Raw genomic sequence first — 15,357 nt, 5'->3', positions numbered from 1 at the left:
CATTGTCTGGCGAGGACATTTGCCAAATCATCTTTCATCCTTCACGCATTTCCCTCGTGTCCTGCGGTCTGCCCGCAAATATTTACCAAATATTTTCCATTATTTTCAGTTGTTTGCACTGAGAACGCCCACAAAAAATGAGTAAAAAGAATATTGCTGGGTGTAAAAGGAGGAAGAAGGCTGGGCAACCGGTTTGTCTGGGTGTTTTGTTCTGGAATTTATTAATGAAACTCATTGGGTTGGGTTTGCTTTTTGGGCTTTGCCCTGGGGACCCGGTTGTTTTGGGTCTGGGTGCATCTTCAAACCGGGGCCGACGCTTTGATAAATGCCCGACAACCTTTGGCTACCGGGTCCGAGTTTTTCCACTCATTTTTCCTCTTAGCCCGGTAGCAATTCCGCTAAAAGTTGGCCAGTCTCCTCCTTTTTTCCAGTGCTTTGTTTATGCAAAAAACCACAGAGGACCGCTAGGAAATGTGGCGAAAATTTCTGGGAATTCCCTTTTTGCAGACACCATAAATCTTTGTGTATCTCTGAGGTGGCTTTCTGAATATGTATAAATGTATCTGTATCCTACGTGTGTGCAGTAACAATTGTCACACCTTTCGGCGGCCACTCAGCAACCCCCTCGTCCTCTTAACCCCTCTGCGGTGCTGTGTGTGTAATTTGACTCATTAACAAACCGAATCCGAGCCTCAATCTCTGGCTGTCTGTGTGTTTCTGAAGGGTTTTCGGCCTGTCTATGCCACATAAATCACAACTTAAACGATGCGTAATGCTGAGGCCCCAGATCTTGGCTTTATTTATTTGTTTTTTTTTCTGCTCTCGAAATTTATGTCATTGTCGGGCAACGCCTTTTCTTGTTTTCCCTTCAGTTTTTTAGTGTTTTCCCCATGCAATTGGAGTCGATGCTCGGGCACTGGCTTAATCTTCACTAAAACGCCCATTTTGTGCACCTTAACACTAAATTTACATATCCACCCGGGCAGCTGGTGGATCCTTCTCTTTTTTTATGGCCCAATTACAGACGGCGATTTCACATTGAAAATCTTGACTTTTGGGCAGCTGCAAAATCAGCGACTTGGGGATTGTATCTTCAAGATGCCGGAGATTACCCCAAGTGCCCATAATTGCAACGGGCGAAATGAGTTCACTTGGAGTCGGCAATTTGCCGGTAATTATTACCCAATCCACAGCGCAGAAAAAACCGCAAAAATTATAATGAAATTTCATAAATTATTGAGAATATTACACAGCAGCGAAATGTCAAATTGGCAAAATGGTAAGAGTGCAAGGTGATATTAATAACTTTGTTTTATCATATATTTCAAGGTGTTATTGCTTTGGAAGATTTTGAAGATGTCCTTCTATAAACATGTTTTCCATTATTTTAATTATATTCCCCTAATTATGATATATTATTTTGATCAAAGTAAAAGTAAATTAAATTAATGTAATCATGAAGTGATCATAGAAATCGACATAAGCTTATTGCTAATGTTAATTGGCTTGTTTTTTTTGTTCAATTGCATTTCTTAATAATATCTTTCGTAAAAAGTAAAAAGATATTATATTAAAATCTTTATTTTAGGTTTTCGAAAAGTTTGTAAGATGTAGTTAGCATTATAACTCCTTATAAATGATTCTGAAGTTTCTGGTAAAATATTTCTTGTTTGTGTATTTCTAAAATTTCTTCTTATCCATAATTTGCGTATGCTAATCCCTAAAGTATTTCCCCTGCGAGCGGCTCATTTGTAGTGGCGAATTCTGCGAATTTCTAGGACTTCCTGGGGCAGGATCAAACGCACCGTCCTCTAACAGATATCCTCCAGTGCGGTTGATCGAAGGACTCCTTTTTTAAGGTGTCAATTACAACAGGTCCCCAGAATGCGAGAATATCCTGTGCCATTTGAACTCGACCGCCAGGAGGAGAGTATTTTTTAGATTGTTTGCCGAAGGAGTCCTAAGCCGCTAAAGGCGCAACACCCACTTCTGCCCAGGAGCTGCAATTATCCCTTTTGGCCAGCGCCCACCAACTGCGACCCAGGTGCTCTCGGGGATTGGGTATTCCAAAAAAGATCTAGCCTAATCCCGGAGCAAAAAGTGTGAAAGTAGGAAGTCCTTTGCGCCTTTTGGCACTTGCCGCAATCTCACTTTCATTCATTGCACAACATAATTGAGGGTCTCTAATTTTGGGTTGTCGTATACCCAAAAAATGGGCGGGTATCCCAGCATTTATATAGATTGACTTCTTAGCGCCTGGAACACGTGCAGCGGTTGATTAATGAAGTCGAGGGCTGGGGAGGTTCTCTACTTCTATGCCACAAAATGGTGGTTCCCAAAGATCGTTAAAAAAAGACACGAAACGGGGCAGCCTGCAAATGTTGCACATGTCCTTTTGTCATAAATTTAACCGAGGCAAGGAGGAAAACAAACAAACCAAATGTCCTTTATATTTTCTGAAGGCACAAGTCAAGTCAAGCTGAACGGTTTGCTCTAAATGGAATTCAAATTGTGGACGAAAAGGGGAAGACTCCTCGAAGATGCTGCTGCATCTGCCCAGAAAAAGATCAGGCTGGGTCCTTCGTCCTTCGTTCAGAGTCCTTTTTGCCCAGCAATAGATCATTTTCCACGCTCTGTGAGTGCTTACCCCGGCATTATATTGAAATTTGTTGTGTTGTGCCAACAATATATTAAAAAATTTCATATTTGATTTGCATTTCAGGCAGCACATCCTTTGAAATATGCTATCCCTCCATTGTTCGACTTTTGATGCGGTTTTAATGAGCACTCCATAGTTTTGGAATTGGTTTTTCAGTTCACATCAATCATAATTAGGTGGCTTGTGTGTGGTTTTCAGGATGCTGTTTTTGGTCTGTGCCCAAGATGGTTTCCATTCTTTCGATTGTGACAGATACTAGATTGATTTGGAGGGTTATATGGTATATATGGGTGGAATGACGGGATTTCGAGGAACAATCATCATTGGGTGATAATCCTATGAGGTATTTTAGCGGGGTTTTTATTAAGGGTTAGTCGTACATCATATGTTTATGACTCAAGTGGTGGGATGACAGGAAATACTTCGGGTTAAAAATATGGAAATTAAAATAAAGAAATTTGAATATGGTTATCTTTTTCTGCTGTACATCTTTTTGGTTAGATTTTACATTAATTTATTATGATGTTGTGGTTAGATATTTAACCTGAACATTTCCTATATGAAATGTGTTACCCTTGGCACTTTTTACACTCATTATTCACACTCCTCACTCGCACGTTCGCGTCCATTCAAATGAGCCAATGCCTTAATCTCCGTTCCTCATGTGAGGTCTTTCGCAACGCCCAGAAATGTTTTTTTTTGGGTTGCACGTCTAGGGTTTCGACTCCGTCTGCAACACCCTTTGAGGCAATGAGGCAATGGCCAAAAGGATATATCGCCCTCCTTTCGTCTTTTTGTAGGTGTTGCTAATGAAGCGCTGTGTGCGGTCCCTGGAAATTTGAGAGGCGTCAACAGGCGCTAAATCCGCTTAAATTGTGGCGGAAGAAGTCTCTTTTTCATGAGTTTCTTGACACTGAAAAATGAATTCATCTGTTTAAGGATGGAAATTCATTAATACATGACTTTAAGTTAATTGTCTTTATAAAAAATGCGCTCTAAATATATTGGTAGTATTTTTATCTAAGCAGTTAAAACTATAAATATAAAATATATAAATACATCACTTAAAACATATAAATATTTATTAAAATATTGAGTAAATTATATATATTACTATGCTATTTATACAATATTTTGAGAGTCTGTATATATAAAAAACAAGGAAGAACGCTATAGTCGAGTACCTCGACTATCAGATACCCGTTACTCAGCTAAAGGGACCAAAGGAAAATGGAGATATGCAAGCAGCAAATGCGCCACCTACCGGCGGTAGACAGATTTAAGCGTTGTGGGCATTAGAGTGGGCGTGGCAAAGTTTTTTTTAAATCAATCGATAGGTATTGACGAGACCAATACATTTAAGTTAAAATTTTTTATCTAGCACGAAAATTGTGGGCGCCACAGGCTTGGGCGGTTTGTGGGCGTTAGAGTGGGCGTGGCAAACTTTTTTTTAAATCAATCGATAGGTATTGACGAGATTAATACATTTCAGTTTAAATTTTTTATCTACCATGAAAATTGTGGGCGCCACAGACTTGGGCGGTTTGTGGGCGTTGGAGTGGGCGTGGCATATTCGCGTAATAAGCTTGCGCTGCGCTCAAGCCTACGGAATCTAAATCTGAAATCTCGTTTCTCTATCTTTGATATTTTCCGAGATATCCGCGTTCATATTTACGATTTTTTGAAGTTTGTGGGCGGTTTGTGGGCGTTAAAGTTGGCGTGGCAAACTTTTTTTTAGGTCAGTCGGTAGGTATTGATGAGAGCAATACATTTCAGTTAAAATTTTTGTTCTAGCATCAAAACTGTAGGAGCCACAGTTTTGGGCGGTTTGTGGGCGTTAGAGTGGGCGTGGCACTCTTTTGAAACAAACTTGCGCTGCGCAGGAATCTCAGGAATCTGCATGCCTAATCCCAGTATTGTAGCTCTTATAGTTTCCAAGATCTCAGCGTTCATACGGACAGACGGACAGACGGACAGACGGACAGACGGACAGACGGACAGACGGACAGACGGACAGACGGACATGGCTAGATCGACTCGGCTAGTGATCCTGATCAAGAATAAATATACTTTATGGGGTCGGAAACGCTTCCTTCTGCCTGTTACATACTTTCCGACGAATCTAGTATACCCTTTTACTCTACGAGTAACGGGTATAAATATACTCCTTCAAATTAAATAATACTTTTAAGAAGAGATGTAGTTTGCATTTAATGTATGTCTTTCAATGCTATAATTATAACTTGGTGGTTTTATTTCCTAAACTTAAAAACCAATTCCTTCCTTAAATGCTTCTATATTGATATTTTGTAAAACATGGTTAACAATGCAGTACTCTTCAAGCCTTTTTATAAAGCTCCTACTTTTTTTCAGTGTTTTGCATTACTTTTAGAGCTCGCGTGCAACTGCCGCCAGAAGCCGGAGTTTAAATGGCTTCGTTGCATTTAGCTTCGTTATCGAACTGTAATGAATTCATATTGCATTCGATTTCGATTCCTGTGCCAGCTGACTCTTTACATTTCAGAGGATGACTTTGACCTTATGTCGTCATTGCACGCAGCTCGATTGAATCGTTTAATTGCAGCAACATCCAGCAGGACTTTCTGCTGCCCATCGTCATTAGCGTAATTAGATCTTTCAGCTCAGTTTCGGTTTGAGTTTGAGTTTCAGGCTTGGCGTGTCCTTCTGTAATGTCAGCTCCTTTCTTTCTTACTTTGTATGGTTTTTTTTGCTTTTTCGTACTCCTGCTCTTGTTCCACTAATTTTGATGCCGTGGAACGTGCGCAATTTGTTTACCATCAACATAATTGGCCTGTCCTGTTTCCCCGGGGCCCACTTGGGACGTTTTTTTAAGCGCTTTTTTATTTCATCGGGAAAGTCTTGTGGCCCAGGGCAATTAGTTGGAATGATTAAGCTGATGCGACTCCCGGCCAACTCTCCTTGGTAATTACATTAGTCGCTGCCCTCCGATGAATCAACGGCCACGCACTCACTCAAATTGGACCGGGCGACCATCTATCATAGGGATAAAGTACAGGGGACCACCGAAAATTCGATCGAGAAATATCCACAGCTGCGGTGCCTCAATTGTGACACTTTCCACAAAAACACGGAACAATGCGGAACTGTTTTCAATTGGACCTTATTCAAATATTGTGAATCCTTGTTAGCTTGTTTGTTTGTTTGTCGCTTTGTCAATCACGCTGATCGATCTGGTTCAGAAGAGGGCTCTTCGGGCGGGGTGTTTGCCCAGGGTTCGCCACACACACGCCACCCAGAAACGATGATTGATCACACATTCACATCACCCAGGAGTTTTACATTTTCCGCATTGATTTTGCCCAGACCATTTAAACAAGATCGCTGGTGGATGATGGAAGATCAGGGATCGTGTTGTACTTTAATGATTTTAAGATACTTTATTAACTACGAATACTCTTTTGTTTTCCAAACTTATGCATTCGGGCTTTTATTTTATTTATTTTAAAAAGGTACAGCAATCAAATATATATAAAAAAAATATTTCTTATCAAAAAATAGTAGTAGATAAAATAATAGTAGATTTATAAATAGTTGTTTTTTATTTTTAACACTTTTATTGCTGATGATTCTATTTACAAAGTATACTTATAGTTAGGATCAATGATATTTTGAGATCATGTTTCACTTTTACTGCCTATTTTTTAGCGCTTATACTAGATTTAATGTTCATGCCTTCGATGTTTTCAAGATTATACACAAATTATTTGTATATAAATCATTTTATAAAAATATATATGTAGATTTATTATAAAGCATCTGTCTAGATATTCGTTTTGATCGTGGAATATAATTAGCTATTGTTGTATAAACACACATAAATTAATAGGGAATTTCTCCTAATCTTTACGAGGCTGATCTACACAGCTCTCGTATTTTTACTGCATTTCTAATTTGTAAGGCCACCTTATAGCGATTGTACGACATTTTAGTGCCCGCTAAATGTAATAACTTAGCTCTTTTTCCTTTCCCGCCTTTCGCGGCACTCCCTTCTGGAAGTTCCCCCCTTCTTTCTTTTTTTTTTATTGTCGAATGGCCCACTCGCTGACTAAACGTTTACAACTCCCCGAGCGCCTTTGGATAATTTGACACTTGACTGCCCGACTTGGAGTATTTTGTTGTTCCCCAGTTTATGACTTACAACTCTTAAAAAACCGCAGCCGATCCGAGAAACAACAGCTCCCCCACATAAATATATAAATCCCACACAGGAAAACTAATTAAAAAGACCTTTTCTGGGGCGACAATAAAATTTATGAAAATTAACATAAAAATTTGTGTGCGATTAACTTGAAAGCGCACGCACATAGAAACGTTTTTGGCCATATGGAAAATCACATAATAAACAAACGGAACCAGAGCAATAAAAGCAAATATGGCGACACACGTGTTGCAGGGGGAAAGCCCGAAGCCAAGATGATGATGATGATGATTGGGGCTTGCTTATCATTTCTCTGGGCCCGGAAACCCGCCCGATATGACGCTATATGGGGGAGTTGGCCAGGCCAATTTCAACTTTGGCGACAACAAGTCACGACAGCAGCAGCAACATCGACGGCAGCAACAGCAGCAGCAGCAAAGGCACAGCAGCAACATCAACAAAAGTTAAGCTCTGCGGCGCAACCAAAGCGATTAGGCTGATTGGAGTCAGTGTGTGTGCACTGGAAACAAATATAACTTTTAAAATAACTAACAAATATTTTTAAACATTATACCAATACCTTACTTCCCTATAAAAGAAAAAATGTACACCAATATTACAAACAATCAATTCTTAAGATTTTCAAGGATACCTCTGAAAAAAGATATACTCCAAAAAATATTTCTTAATATTATAGCAATACTTTCCCTATAAAGGCTGAAATATAAATCAATATAACATACCAGAAATTCTTAAGATTTTCAGTAACTGCACTTTTAAAATCGTTAAGTAAATGACATTCATTCATTTAAATCTTAAAATTCCTTAACTTGTTTTTATTAGAAACTAAAATTAGAAATAATTTTTCCAAATAAAGTTTTAATATCGAGGTATTCCTTTAAAAAATGATCATATACTGATAGAGTTTTGAAACTACTCAAATATTACCTAAACTTTCTATTATATCGGAATCTTTACATCTGTTTTACCTACTTGGTTTATTAAAATATATTACTCAAGAATAAAATCTTACTTTATAAAGCTATATGATAAAATTAAAACTATTTGTTTAAAGTGTACAAATTGTTTTCTAAAATATATTAAAGTTTGATAATAGAATAATATTATAATCTAATAGGTTTTTAAAAACCTAATCTTATAATATAGTTCTCAGTGCATTTATATGTCTCTGGATAGGGGGTTACGGCTTCAGAGACTTTCGAATGGGAAAGGATGAGCTAGGGGGTGGGTTTCAGTTCCAGTTCGAGAACCGTGCGCCAGTTGGCGCTACCCACTTTCGGAGGTGTATATAAAACGAAACAAATGCCTGGAATCTCACACGCTCGCATTATGAGTAATGTGCACCTTATGCCGCCGCCAAGTCGAATGTGATTAGGGGAATATCCCTACCAACAACTCCTCCCCCTTTTCTGGCTTTATTAACCCCTTAACTGATGATGTGGCCGCGTCTGTTGTTTGGGTTGCAGCTCAAAATATTATGATGGCATAATTTACACGCCGCTTTTCCGATTTCCGTTAATCTCTGATCCGCTCAGAGGGTTGTTAGTTTTATGTGTCCATATTTTTTTTAAGAACTTTTATGGTTTAATTTGATTTTGGGCTTAGTTCTCCAAAGCCAAGTCTATTTTCCTACGCCCAAATGACAGACTCAGGCGTGGCGTAGCTCATCAAAATTAATTTTATGGCCAGACAAAAACTTTCGACAGCAATTTGGCCACCCTCATTAGGTTCATTTCTAAACGCTTTTCGGGGGAAAACTTTTGGTTAATTAAACGCAAATTGTTGTGGCGGCAAATTGCGAAAAAATTGCGAAACTTTGTCGCCAAGCCATTAAAAGCCTTTTGTGACAAAAGTTTATTGTCTCACAGTAGGAATACACAAAAAAAAAAAGGAAAACGGGTTAATTGCGCAAAGGAAAAATAGACAGAGCAAACAAATGACATTCGGTGCTTTTTGGCTTTTATGTCAGAGCCATAAAAATGTGTGTTTCGGCCAAGAGAAAGAGAGGAAAACCAACATGGCGTCGCCAGCATCCTTGGGGTTGCCCACTTGAATGGCCAAGTATGTGTTGACACTGGCATGTAGTTGTTGTAAGTAACGAGGAAAATCAGGGGAAAATCGAGGGGGTGGTTCGGCGGTTCGCTGGGGGGAAAATGTGGGCGGTTGTCCTGCGTCGCTCTGCGCAAATTTGCCACTTCAACAGCTCCTTGCGGATGCCGTAAGCACTCTTGTGAACGAGCTCTGGAGCATTTTCATTTATTTTCCTCACATTTTCCCCAGCTTTTCTCGCTCTCTCCTCTTTCTGTCGCCTGCTGGACCCCCCTGGAGAATTTATGCTCCTGCATTTTTCCCTCCGTTTTCCGCTTCGATTTTTTGGCAAGTTGGAAAGTTGTGAAACGATGCTCACGGAATTTTAAGCAGCCGCTTTCTCAGCTTTTCCTTCTGCTCTCCTTTCTCCATTCTTCTCTCTCTTTCTGTCTCTCTGTTTTTTTGTCAATATTGTTACTGAGCAGCGGAAAATGTGCTGTGAATTTTAAATTGGTTTTTCTTGGCCGCGCTGAGTTGCTTACATAATCAGCGAGAAGTTTTGCCTGCTCCTGGAGATTCTTATATTTTATCTTGGAAGTCCACACCAGAAAGTCTGGCTGGAAACAATGGATTTTTAAGAGGTACTAGAGAGGTCTGGGTTTAATAAATATGAAAGGAACTTGGAAAAGAACACAGGGTTGCAGAATAAAATAAAACAAATATTATCTTGTTCCATTCGTTATTTACCAATTTATTTTCCTATAAAATACACTTTAACAAAAATAAAATTGATAGCCCAATTTTTAGAAGACAAGGTGTTAGACTTAACTTAAAAGTTGACACCAAGAAGACTGGAATTTTAGAAGGTAATACAAAGTTGGCTAAATATGAAAAGAACTGAGAAAATCAAATTCAATTGTTGAATAAAAACTTTTAGATTATATTTCTTATTTGATTTGACTTTTCTTATAAAATACTTTCAGCTTAAAAATATAATTAATAACCAGATTTCAAAAATTCCAAAATAGTATTTAAATAATGTGGACATATTAAATTGTATCTTAAAATGACTTAGCCCAAATGACCTTTTAATGCCGCAATTAACCCACAGCTTGCCTCATGTCCCAAATTAAAACCTTCGCAACGAGATACGTAACAATTACCTGCTCTTTCCCAAGCCGTAGACCCAACTGTTCATTACACTTAGCAAAATGGTGGGTATCCAGTGCCACCTCCCCCAAGTCGAGCCCCTCCCCTTAAAATTGCCACCCAACCACCATGACCAACGAAAACAATTAAACCCAAAAAATGAGATATACAAGTATAAACAGACATGCATAGAAACCGACACTTATGCTTATCTGCATAATTTATGGTTAAAATCGGACGCAACCATTTCCAGCGTTTTATTGCTGTTGGGAATTGCACCACGTGGTTCCACCAAAAATGCTAATAGGCGCCACCCAAAAAAAAAAATTGTAAAACAATTAAAATGTAATAAGCCGAGGGGTCAGCTCTCAAAGTCACTGGGCGGTTTTCCTTTTCGGTTTTCCGTTTCTTCTGGTAAATAGAGTAATTAATAATGGTCGGAAGTTTTGAGGGCAGGTAACGCCTCTATTAGCCAAAATATGATAAACAGTTTTCTTGGCTAACCGCAATGGGAAAAACCAAGGATGTCAGTGGGTTAAGCGGAGGTTAGGGTTAATGCCCAGCACCCGCTGAGCTTTTGATTGACACTTGACATTTCTTTTGGGTGCGCATATTTAGCGGAACATTTTCCTGACATCGTGACTGGTTTGGTCTTTTCGTATTATTATTTTTCTAGAGCCAGATGAAAATGTGTTGATAGTGCTTTGAAAAAATATGTTTTCAGGCCTTGCTGGCTAACTGGGTTGTACAGTTAGATCAGACAAGCCTAGAAGGTTAAAACTACATTTAGAATTATTATGGTGTTTAAGAGGGCACCGAGTGTTAAGTATTTCGAAAGATTTTTTTTCTCGTAAGGTTTTTTAATATCCTTACAAATCTAAAATATGTAAAAAGAGTATCATAGGTCTTGGTTAATAATAAAGTATTTATATAATGATATTAACCATAGTAACTGTTATTTCTATCTGATAACAATTTCTTAGATCAATAAACATTATATTTCATAACAACTTTTACTGTTTAAATTTTCAAGAAATATAATAATAAAGTTTCCAAAAAATAATATAAAAAAATAATAACAATATTAATAATAGTAATATATATATTTTTACTCTATATATTTAAAATATATTAACAGAATGGGTATTATATCATATATTAACCCACTTGTATCTTTTTATCCTCCCTCATTGACCAAAAAATAGATTGAAACCCAAAGCGTTGAATGCACATGAAACCCATATAAATTTATGCCCTCTATATAGTATACCCCATATACACACATATGTAAAGGACAGGATTCGGGAGAGAAAAGAGGAAGAAAGGAGGAGAAAGGATCCACAACGCAGACAAGCCCAAAGCGTCAAGTTGTGAAGCTGTGTGCAAAAAATCATTAACACGCACACACCCACACAGACATAAATGTTAGTGGGTGGTGCCTCCTTTTCGGGGTATATGTATATATATACAGTTTGTGTGTGTGTGGCTGAGTGTCCTTTTTGGTTCGTTGTCTCTGCGAGACTTGCTTAAATTACTTGGCTTTTTACATGCGGCAGTGAGGCACATTAACACTGTAATGTGCAAAAAGTGTTCCTCTTGCTGTGTGTGTGTGTGTGAGGGGGGGAGGGGGTCGAGTGGGTGTATGGAGGGTAAATAACATGGCGTCCTGGTTGCCTCATCGTGTCTGTAGTTGTAGTTGTGGTCCGAGTCGAGCTCATTGCCATGCATAAAAGGCTTTCGAGAAGTGGTTCATGCGGAAAGTTCTATCATAATACTGCAAGTAATCAAAAATTATAATAAACATATAGTAAGGAACCCTTAAACAATTTTTAAAATAAAATTTAGATTTAAAGTTAGAAGGATTAAAGATTTAGACATGCCAATTTTAAGAAGCCTGACCTCAAAAGCCCTGAAAAAATCTCTTCCTACTTGGTTGATAAAATCTTCTATACTCTGCAATTTTTTAAGTATAATTTAATTGTCAAATAAATATATATTGTAAGTTTACGTACCAAATAAAACTGCAAACTATAGTTAGTCCTTTAACATATTTGATTCCATGTATCCCAAATCCCATTGAGATTTTCCTTACATTTGGCACTGTGTAAACGGCAAGTCTCCAAGGATCGTTGGTGGGCGCCAGATACTTTTAGTTAAGATTAATTGTTATATATTAACATGGCGTCGAGTTACGAAGTCTGCGAAAACGAGCTATTTACAAGCTAAACGAAAGTTGACTTTGGCCAAACGACCACGGGAAGCGAAACGAGCTGAGTGGAAGCTGATGCTGATGGTGATGTTGATTTAAATGTTGTCTCCTGGCCGAAGTGGCAGTGAAAGTGTTTGGGGTGTTCAGGGAAAATCTGGGGAAATGGGAAAACCGAGGCGACTGGGCCACTTTAATAAAGAGCAGAATATTTAAGGACCGCATGCGACTGGCTGTGTTTATGGCATATCTTGTGTGCGTGTGTGCTAGATTTATGTTTGCCCATTTTCATGTTTTATCATCAGCTGCGACTGCGACGGCGGTCCTGGAATTATTCATGTTACTCATACGCCGCGTATGAAAAGGGTTTGCAAAATGGCTGCCATTTGGCCTATTGCGTTTGAATTATGAGCCAAAAGGGTCCGTTCGGTTGGCCCAACTTCGTTTTTGTATACTGTGGCTTTATCTGCGGAATGGTGGCCTTGCTTTTTGCGAATGGAGGCTTAAATGTAGTTCGAAATGTGGTGCGAAATGGTAAGCTTTCTGATTTACTAGGGGGTTAATAGAGGAATATGGAAAGTGGTATTTGTTGTTTAAAGAAACTATTTTGAATTTAGATATTTTATTAGCTAAAATAATAAAATATATAGAAATGATTAAAGAAAAAGTCTAAGAAGCCAATTAAATATTACTCTTAGCTTAGGTACTTAATGTCATTTCCTAATATAATTATATTATTCAACATAATCAGCTTAATCGATTTTCCTTCAAATTTTTAATGCCTTTTCTCCCATCCGCATTGTAAAATGCACACTGAACATTAAATTATCTGCCTAAGCCATCAACCCCTCTGTTTTTATGTCCTTGGCCATAACAATTGATCGTTGTCTGTCCCACTGACATCTTGGCATATGCTGGGAGAATCTGGAACTCCCCTTTTTCCATGACAATTTTTCGCAACTGTCGCATTTGGAACCACAAACAAATTTGTCTACGACTTTCGAGATGAACGCACCATCGGTCGCAGTCCAAAAGCATATTGACAGTCCTAACGGGAAGTCAATACGGAAATGGTTAGCGAAATTTCAAGGACCCCGCCCCCTGCCACGCCCCCACCCCCCCGCCATCGATATCCTTGCCGCCCACACTCAACGCTCTGTCACTTTGGGCGCAAATTTCGCCATTTCCACCCTCGCTAATGTGCAAATAAAAATGTTAAAAGGGTCCTGTAGCACTCAATTACACGCCCTGGTGACCATTTCCCCAACCCCCCTGTTTCTCGCAGTGTGCGTGACTTGTGTGTGTGTGTGTTTGTGAGCGCCTGTGAGTGTGTGCCAAGGATCCGGGCTGTGTAGAGAAAACATTATGGCGCGCGAACGGAAGTTGCCATCTTGTTGATGGCAGTTAAAGATAAGCGAAAGCGAACACAAAAAATAAAATAAACCCAAGCAGGACGCGGACTTTTTTTATGTTCCATGCCCTTTGTTTTAGGAGGGGTATAAGGGAGTTCTATAAGGGAATAATATAGTATTTTCCACAAGAAACCCAATTCTTTTTCATTTCTGACGAATTTTTAAAAGGTTTCAAGTAAAGAAAATGTTTGTAGGGTTCACAGAATATTTATATTTAATGAATATTCTAAATGCTAAATAAAAATGTTGTTTCTTTTTTTTGTTCTTAGTATTTTTTACAATAAATGTTACATGGTTCTTCAGAGTATTTCCCCTTCGAAGCATCCCAGCTTTCCAATTTAGACTGTTTTCTTTTTTTCTTGTTTCGCCATTTTCCCAGTTAGATTTTCATGCTTTTCCGCGCTGCTCGCTGCTTGGCTGCTTTTTATTGCCTGCATTTTATGTTATTTGTTTCTATTTTTTGCCTTTCCGCTTCTGTTCCTTTCTGCGACCGCCATGTTGGCAGTTATCTCCACTTTGGTTCCTGTTTCCTGTTCCGGCCCCCAACCACGCTCCGTAATCCTCCTTCTGTCTTTGGCATTTAAGTTTTATGGCTGTTTGCTTTGTTATTTCTCTGAATTTTTTCCACTTGACGCCGGGTCTCCTAATTTGCAATTTTGTATGGAGACATGGACGACGACGCCTTAAAGCGGTTTTGTCATGTCATTTGGTAATTGGGTGGCAGCGGTTGGCACTTTATATATTTCGCCGCCAGTTGGCAACGCTCGCCATTTGCGTCTTGGTCACACATGGTCACACTGGCCGGCATTTGACATAATATGATTTCTTTGCCAAAAGGAGTGGCACTCGAGCAGGGAAACTACCCACTCATCGAGACGATTTTTTGTTTAATTTTGTCCCCTTTATTTGGGCAAATTAAGTGCCCCATAAAGTCCACATTTTTACAGCTCATAAAACAGGTCAGAAATCGAACTTCAACGCTGCCGCAAAGCGTTCGATCGGGTGTATAAATAAAATGTCCGTTTAAAATCAATAAATTATAATTAAATTATAACTTAAGCGCATGCTAATTTCGCTGGCTTGTGGATACGAAAATACTTGAAAGCTCCCCTGCGGCGTTTGTCGTCGCATTTTCGCGATGTCTTTTGTAAATTGCTTAAAAATTTCAGAAAATTAAACTCGTGTCCATAAAACTGACACATAAAAATGCAAAATTAAATTGGGCTAAATAAAATTTAAGGACGTTTTTAAACGGTCTTTATAAGATTTTGGTTTTGTTAATAAAATGTCTGAAGAGTTTTTCTGTTGGCTTTTGGGATTTAGCTTCCTTAAGTATTATCGGTAATCTGTAATTGAATATATTTTCCATAAATAAGAGGAAATTAATTCCCTAACCCTCAGTCAATCCCTGAATGGATTTTCCACTCCCCTGCTAAACCATAATTTCACTTTCTATCCCAAACAAAAGTAAACAAAGATCTCAATTATGTTAATAAGTTTCACGCCCTTCCTCGAGATTTGGCAAATGCCAAAGCAACCCTTAAATTTCTCCCGTAACCTCCATAAAAAAATTATACAGTCGCAGACAAACAGTCAGCATCCTTTCAGGGTTACCACCTTCACCTTTCACCCCGAAAGCGGAAAATTTCACCAGCCACAAGGCAAACTCCATTCAACACCAATTAGGGATGATCATCGGAAA

Source organism: Drosophila subpulchrella, chromosome 2L, assembly GCF_014743375.2.
Source record: "Drosophila subpulchrella strain 33 F10 #4 breed RU33 chromosome 2L, RU_Dsub_v1.1 Primary Assembly, whole genome shotgun sequence".
NCBI classification, from domain to species: domain Eukaryota; kingdom Metazoa; phylum Arthropoda; class Insecta; order Diptera; family Drosophilidae; genus Drosophila; species Drosophila subpulchrella.
The sequence above is the reverse complement of the archived record's forward strand: the minus strand, read 5'-3'. Positions refer to the sequence as shown.